This window comes from Ixodes scapularis, unplaced genomic scaffold (assembly GCF_016920785.2).
Source record: "Ixodes scapularis isolate PalLabHiFi unplaced genomic scaffold, ASM1692078v2 PGA_scaffold2__306_contigs__length_199485367, whole genome shotgun sequence".
Classification (NCBI taxonomy): domain Eukaryota; kingdom Metazoa; phylum Arthropoda; class Arachnida; order Ixodida; family Ixodidae; genus Ixodes; species Ixodes scapularis.
In genome coordinates this window covers 70,746,395-70,754,181 of record NW_024609857.1, presented here as the reverse complement: position 1 = coordinate 70,754,181, position 7,787 = coordinate 70,746,395, and the positions used below count along the sequence as shown (strand labels likewise).

The 7,787-nt window shown below is 49.1% G+C and overlaps 1 pseudogene; it reads right to left on the bottom strand.

Annotated features, from left to right (window-relative positions):
- Nucleotides 1-4,668: 4,668 nt before the first annotated feature.
- LOC121836377 lies at nt 4,669-6,452 on the bottom strand (annotated as a pseudogene).
- Nucleotides 6,453-7,787: the final 1,335 nt, after the last annotated feature.

The following is a 7,787-nucleotide window of genomic DNA, read 5'->3' as shown; positions in this document are numbered from 1 at the left end:
TGATGTGTGGAAGTCGAGGCGACCGGACTTGATAATGGCGAGTTCAGGGATAACTACAGCAGCAGTTGAGGATTTCTTTTGATGACAGACTGAGCTATCGGTGAAAACTTTTATCCAACCGTCGAAAAAGCTGTCGACGTGTTCTTCCGCAAGATTACGGGAAACCACATCCGAGACCAACTTTTTGCTGCGTAGTTGGGGAATTTCTTCCGATATATTCAGAAACACAGTTGTATGAGGGGGTGGTGGAGGAGGGTCTTCATCCAATGTACCGACCGACTCCTTAAACTCTGCGTAGACTTTTCCTAGGCGGGAATTGGGACGTCTATCGAACCGTTGTAAGAGGTTAGAAGTAGACCTTGTGAGGGTCTGCCGGGCGAGATGTCGTTGTGCCTGACGGAACGCTAGATTGACTATTGTGTTTTGTCTAGCTTCGACCAAAGTAGGGACGTTTGGCGCAGACGGGAGAAGACCGAGGCAGATTCTGAGGGCTTTCCTTTGAATGATCTCCATCTTCGTGAGCTGAGCGTCCCGTACGAGTACAAGTGGGAGCGCATAGAGCAACCTGGATTGTATCAGTCCCCTATACACTCCGTGCGACGCGACTGGCGCGCCGCCGCGCGGCCGGTACCGAAGGTAGGCAGTGAGAACCCCAGAGAAAACGAAACCGAAACTACTCCGCGTACGTTGGTACGCATTGAAGTTGGAGTGGTGCGGTTGCGCTGGGTTCACAGCATGAATTGCTGCCTGTGCTGCGTCATTAAGTGCTTCAATATTTATGCGTCGTATCTCGTGGAGACAAAGTTTTGCACTTTTTCACCTCGCCGATGTTTTATGGGACAGCGACAACGATGGAGCTGTGCCGTACGACGCGAGAAATTTGGTCTCCCGATCATGTCTGCCACTGTATCGGCACGGCTGACATAGTTTAGACTGCCGCTTTGCGCTCTGCGTTTGTTTTCGTACCTTTAACGCTTACATATCTCAGCTCGCACTGAAATGCAATCCCACACTCGCGGGTATGCAGTGCGAATTTCGTTGAAGGAATGCCCTCCAAAGAAGTTTCGTCCCCATCGTACGTGTCGATGATATTTCCGGACCAGTATGGCACGCAATCTGTACTTCATGAAGAAAGATTCGAACGGTAAAAAAAGTGACAAATGTAAATCTAAAGAAAACAACAATGAAACTCGGAATCACTGGAGAATCGACGTTTGAGAATGGAAGTGTATGTGGTGTGCTTTCTTTCTTGATCAGCCTCCTTTTGGATGTGGAAACGCTGACACCCCGAGTTCTGTAGACAAGAATTTTTTTCTCGGCTTTAGAGCCACCTATCGCAAAGTGGTTTGAACTGAAAGTACCATCCACTGGTCCCTTCCTACCTGTAAAGTGTGCACCTCCCACGATGAGCGGTATAATCTGGCAGCCTTTGACGGTCAAAGCCAGTTCCCATTTAGTTACGCCGCCCAAACTAAATTTCCACCTGGTTTCGCTATACCAACTCCTTTTGTTATAATAAGTGTTGTGCTAGGTGACGGTCATGTCCAAGTACCTGTGGGCCGAATATCATCACTTCGCACAACAGGTTATTACACAACAGCTGACCGCAAAAGCCCTTGGCGGCCAAACCGTGTGTTGGCCGACAACTTTGTTTTCTCGGCTTTGGAACCACCTTTCGTAAAGTTGTTTCAATTGGAAGTACAGTCCACTAGTCCCTTCCTACCTCTAGTCTCCACCTCCCCCGACAAGTGATATTCTATTGTCAGCCTTTTCATGGTCAAAACCGGTTCCCATTGAGTTACGCCGCCCAAACCAAATTTTTACCTGGTTTCCCTATGCCACTTTTTTTTTTGTATAAAAAGGGCTGTGTCATGTTACTGTCAAGTCCAAGCACCTGTGTGCCCAAATCTGCAATCTGCACAGCCCGCTATGACACAACATTTTGGGTCCAATATTGGATATCCCGTACAGCTTTATTTATTTATTCGTTAGAAACATAACTTTCACACATGCAGTCTTAAAGAAACTTGGCACTCTTCGTGCACAAACTTAGTGAACATCTCACTCGCCTCCAAATATCATCGTTCCAGCAGTCCTAGGTTTACAGCGACGAGCGAAATAAATTTCCCACTCAGAGCAATTATAGTGGCGGCCGTCTTGTTTTTCGGAAAATTGCTCCAACTCCCTTTTCGGCCGCAACTAGAGAAATTACGCCTAATAACGACTCAAACTCAATATATAAGAAGTGGAGAACAGCTAAATGCCCTTCTGCCCCAGCACTCATGCAACGACCCTCAACGTATTGGCTCAAAAAGCAAAAGTTTCGTCCGTGCGCGCTTCCGCCGCCACAGCTTGGCATGCGAAAAGGCGCCGCAGGCTGCTGAACGCGCCTCACAGTCGAACGCCAGCTCCTCCGCTAGCGGCGCTGCGCGCGTTTTTCAAAGCGCCCCCTATAGTTCCCGCACGGAGTGTATACATTTGCAGAGTCATAGATAGCGAGGTTCCCCAGGTTTGTCCTCGGATCCTGCGAAGTACGTTGAGGTGCAGATCGCACCGAGATATTGTTTGTTTCACGGCTGGACGCCAGGAAAGGCAGTCATCAATAACCAGTCCTAGGTACATGAGGTTGCGCATCCGTGTTATGGGAGTACCGTTTACAGAGTACGTGAAAGAGCTGGCCTTAAAGCCACGTGGATGGTGAGCAATTACCGCGGTTTTAGATGGCGAGATAGTTAAACCCAGTCGAGTAATTTCCTTTGAAATACCGTCAAGAGTCAGCTGTAAACGACGTTGCATTTTAGCATGCATGGCTGTTGGTGACGTGGCCCAAAGGGCCACATCGTCCGAGTATATTTGAATTCTTGGAAATCGGTCATCACGGGCGAGAGTTCGGGGAAGAGCGGCCATTGCAACGTTAAAGAGAAGCGGGCTTAGTACGCTTCCTTGAGGAACTCCTTGAGTTATGTGTCTGATTGTGCTGCGATCGTTTCCGATGCCAACTTTCATAGTCCGGCCAGTGAGGAAGGCCTTGATAAATGCCAAAGTACGTCCCGTGACGCCAAGGACTTGAAGCTGGTTAATGACAGTAGCGTGAGGAATCGCATCAAATGCTTTGGTAATATCAAGGAAAATGACGGCGTAACCGTGATTAGCTTGTTTGGCTTCCTCCAACGCTGAGACGAGATCCCCAATAGCATCTGCCGTGCAGCGTCGACGGCGGAAACCAGAGAGGTGTTCAGGGATCGCGCCAACTGTTTCTAGTGCCCAGTCTAGTCTTCTAAGTATCATGCGTTCGAGAAATTTTCCAAGGCAGGAGGTGAGTGAAATTGGTCGGTATGATGACAAATCTTCTACCGGTTTGCCTGGTTTGTGGATTGGTATGACTTCGGAGTTGAGCCAAGCATCCGGCAGTGCCGCCGTGCTCCAGACTGAGTTTAGCTCCTCCAGTAGTTTAGGCAGCATGACGGGGTCTATGTTGTTTAAAGCCTGGTACGTTATCTCGTCCGGCCCTGGAGTGCTTCTAAGACGGGTGGATCTTCTAAGTGCGTGCTGCAGTTCTTTAAGCGTGAAGTCGGAGTCTATGTTGGGCAGTTGATAAAGGGGGGTCACTGATGAGCTAATTTGAAAGCCTGAAGGGGTAGAGATTGGACGGGAGAACTGATCGGCCAAAAGCTCAGCAGTTCGTGCTAATGTAATATTTTGCGATATAGCAAACGCTGAGATCTGAAGCCGAGGATTTACCTCCGATGCGAGAGCACGTGCCATCCTCCAAGCCTGTCTTGCGCCACCGGGAGCACCAAGAGATTCACATTTTTGTCGCCACTGTTTTCGCTGAAGTCGGTTGTATGGCGGCGGAACGCTGCGTCGATTCTTTCATAGCGCTGAATGTCCTCCATTCTTCTTGTACGTAGCGAACGATTTTGGGCTTGCCGTCGGCGGGACATCAGCTTGAGGTAGAGGAGGTCAGGATTCGGGCGGGAGACCGGGATCTGGACCAGCCTCGTGGCGTCATATAGGGCTTGTGAAATAGCCGCTGTAAGATCGACGTTTCCTTCAGAGAGAAGGTCTTGGAGGTGCGAGCGATATTGGTCCCAATTGACGACTCTGCAGGTCCTATGTGTAGCGCTTGTAGAGCTTGGGGAGGAGATAATGATCGGGATATGATCACTACCCCAGCTGTCATGTTGAGGTTGCCATCGCGCGCTGAGTTGTGGTGTAGCGAAGCTGAGGTCAAGGACACTGTTGGAGACCCCCGGTCTGACAAATGTTGCGGTTCCATCATTCAGTGGAACAAGCCCTAGCGTGTCCACTGTGGCCTCAAGAGCAGATCCGCGCGTCGTTGTGTGCTTATCTCCCCAGGTGTGATTATGGGCGTTAAAGTCTCCCAAAAATAGTACGTTTTCTGAGCAGCGCGGCATAATCTTCATCATAATCGTAGGGTCCCATTTGGTTCCCGGACGGACGGACGCAGAAACTATGGTGGTGTCGCAGTCCCCTTTACGTATCGTTACACCGGTGAACTCAGCAGCATCGTCACATAAGTCTGTCAAATCTATTTGATGCTGATCCAGTTCTCTTCGGACAAGTATTGTGGCTTTCGGCACTTCGTTCTTTGTGTTTTAGTAACTGGCAGTAGGCCCTGATAAACGACGTATGGAGAAAGTCTGAATTTGCCGTATTTTATACGAGTTTCTTGAAGGGCTAGGACGTCGTATCGGTTGGTCTTTAAATGTAGGCGTAGATCTGAGAGGCGTTGTTGTATGCCGTTAGTATTCCATTGAAGCACTGTTGGACATGCAATATTTCGGGTGCGTCTCTTTGGGTGGATGTTGGGATGTAGCATTATGCTATATTCAGCAGTGGGAACGCTGCCTGATTGAAACCGCATAGAATGTGTGCCCACGAGGCATCAATGCCATCAAGATAAGCGCACGCCATTTCTGCTGCTATTCTGAATAATTTTATCCAATTCGCCGTAGGTTTTTCCGGAGCATCTCGGGGTAATCTTTTTTAAGAGTCATCCGTTGATGTTGGTTCAATATTGGTGACTCCCGTTGAGTGTTCAGATTTTTTGATAGATGCTCCGTTGCATGTCGACTTTTCAGTGCCCTTCGGAATGGTGACACCGGGTTTTGGCTTATTAGACGTTGTTGCAGAGTTGTTGTTAGGTGGTCTTTCGATATTTTTTTGAGGATCGGTCTTGAGTGCTGCGGCATAGCTTAAACCCTTATCGTCAAGGGCTGGGAATTGCCTGTCCTGCACTGGGGCTTCTCCACTTTTCTTGGAGGTGCTGTTGGCCACCACATTGAGAATGGGTTCTGGTATGACTCCCGACGCCTGCTTTACAATAATTCTGGCAGCGCGGTAGTCAACGGCATTTCTCTTGGCGTACGTGACGACGTTTTGCTCTTCTCTCCATTTTGAACACGCTGGAGATGTAGCTTCATCTGCTTCTCCACAGTTGACGCACTTGATCACTGTGGATTTACATTTGGTGTTACTCGTGGTGTTAGTTATAGGATGCGGCTCTGCACAACGAGAGCATGCGGAAGAACGTGTGCATGAGACTGCAAAGTGCCCAAAACCACCACAGTTGCGACACTGGATTGGACGGGGTTTGGACTCCGTCACTTGGTGTCGTACTCGTCCTAGCAGCACGAAGCTTGGCAATGGTGAACTGTTGAATGTCAGCTTTACGACACCTGTCACCCCAAGACGACGTACTCTGGCTATGCGGCCATCCGATCGCAGGTTTTCAAGAATTTCAGGATCTGACAGTTCAGCATCGACATTTTTTATGACACCAATCGATGTGGGGCCCTCGAGGGATTGGTAGGCCCTGACAGAGACACCACAAAGTTCAGGACATTTCAGCAGCGTCCTTGTTGTTTGTCCGTTGCGCACATCAACGGCGACGACGTTGAGGCGCTCGTTGGGGCGGATCTGAAGGATGCACTCTGGACAGAGCTTCTCTAGGGCGTTGGAAAGCCTCAAGCTGCTTAAAGTTGCTAGCTTTTGGTCAGGCTTCGTAGCGGCAAAGATTACTGTGAGTCTTCACTGACGTTCGGCTGTTTGCGAACTGTTCCCGAACTCGAAGCAGAGTCGGACAGTGTTTTCTGTGAGCGTTTACGTGATCGTGCCTTGTTCCACTCTTCGTTGTTGGTGTTGCTTTCATCCATAATTTCGACCCCGGTCTCAGACGAGTTCGCTACCGACTCGGACGTCCAGAACTTGGACGCGGTGTCATGAGCATCGTGAGTTGAGTCGTTCGGCTTGCAGTGTTGTCCAGGGGTGATGTGGTCTGTCGATACTGGGTTTGTGACGTTGGTGGCGGCGCTTTCAATGCTCTGCTGTGGAAGTTCGATCGTGGAGCCGGGCATCATGATTGGGGTCTAGAAAAGACCACCCTTACGAGTGGCTTTTCACTGGCGACTGCTCGGACGTCGCCGGTAGTTCTGAAGCTTCTTATGATCGGTCTTTGAAGGTCACAGCTGGCTATAGGCTACCGAAAAGGCTGTCGAATTGACGGAACGAAAATTTTACGTCCTCAATCTTCCTCGCACGAACCGCAACCGCCACAGCTGCCACAACCATCCTCAGCGGTGTGTTTTTCTCCTGACTCCGATAAAGATGGATGTGTGCTGTACCATAGTCCTAGTCCAGACAATGGAGAGGTCGACCTGCCGCTTACGGCCTTTGGATTAAAAGACAATTCTCTGCTCCAACATGAGTGCACCAACGTTGGCGCCAACGATTGTGCAACAAGTGGTTAAGGATTCGATGACCAAGACTCTGTGCCGCTGATACGGTAGAGGCTGCAAACATGGGCAGTACAGTCTCGATCCTCTCACTCCGCGGTCACATCGCTTCTGGCAGTGCTGCGCAGCCACACATACTTTTCTTCACTACCATGTTCTGCAAGAGCCTTGTTACAGACTCCAAAGAAGTCATCTCGTATTGTGAAGCTGTGGGGAGGCGAATACTGTCATTTTGGAGTTGAGGCGGGGCTTCGTCAAATCCTGAAAGACTGTGCGGATTTACCGACTGAATTGAGCCTCAGTTTTAATATAGAAGGCCTCCCTATATCCAAGAGCTCCAAAAACCAGTTCTGGCCTATTCTTGGGCGTATCAACAACTTTGAAGACGAGGCACCATTTGTTGTGGGTGTTTTTTTTGGTGGTAGCAAACCTCAGGACGCGAATCAGTTCCTGCAGCAGTTCGTTGATTAACTCAAACTTCTGATCACTGCAGGCTTCATTACTGACACAGTGACAGTTCGTGTGAGAATTCATGCCATAATCTGTGATGCACCAGCTAAAGCCTTCATACTGTACATCAGAGGCCATACGGGCTATCACAGTTGCACAAAATGCACTGTTAAGGGTGTGTATTGGAAAGGCAGGGTGTGCTTTCCAGATATGACCAAGCAATTGCGAACCAATCAAAGTTTCCGCTACAAGTCACAAAAGCAACACAACACTGGTCAAAGTATTCTAGAGGTACTTCCGATAGATCTCGTGAAGGATGTACCGTTAGATTATATGCATCTCGTTTGTTTGGGTGTAACACGCAAGCTGCTCCTTCTTTGGGCTCGTGGCCCAAAGGAGTAAGACTTGGGAGCAACGTATTCAGTGAGATGTCGGAAAGAAATCAGAAGCTAGCACAGTTTGTTCCTTCTGATTTTAACAGAAAGCCACGAAGTCTGGCAGAGCTAGAACAATGGAAAGCTACTGAATTTCGTTTTTTCTTGTTGTATGGAGGACCTGTGGTGCTGTTGTCACTCATTC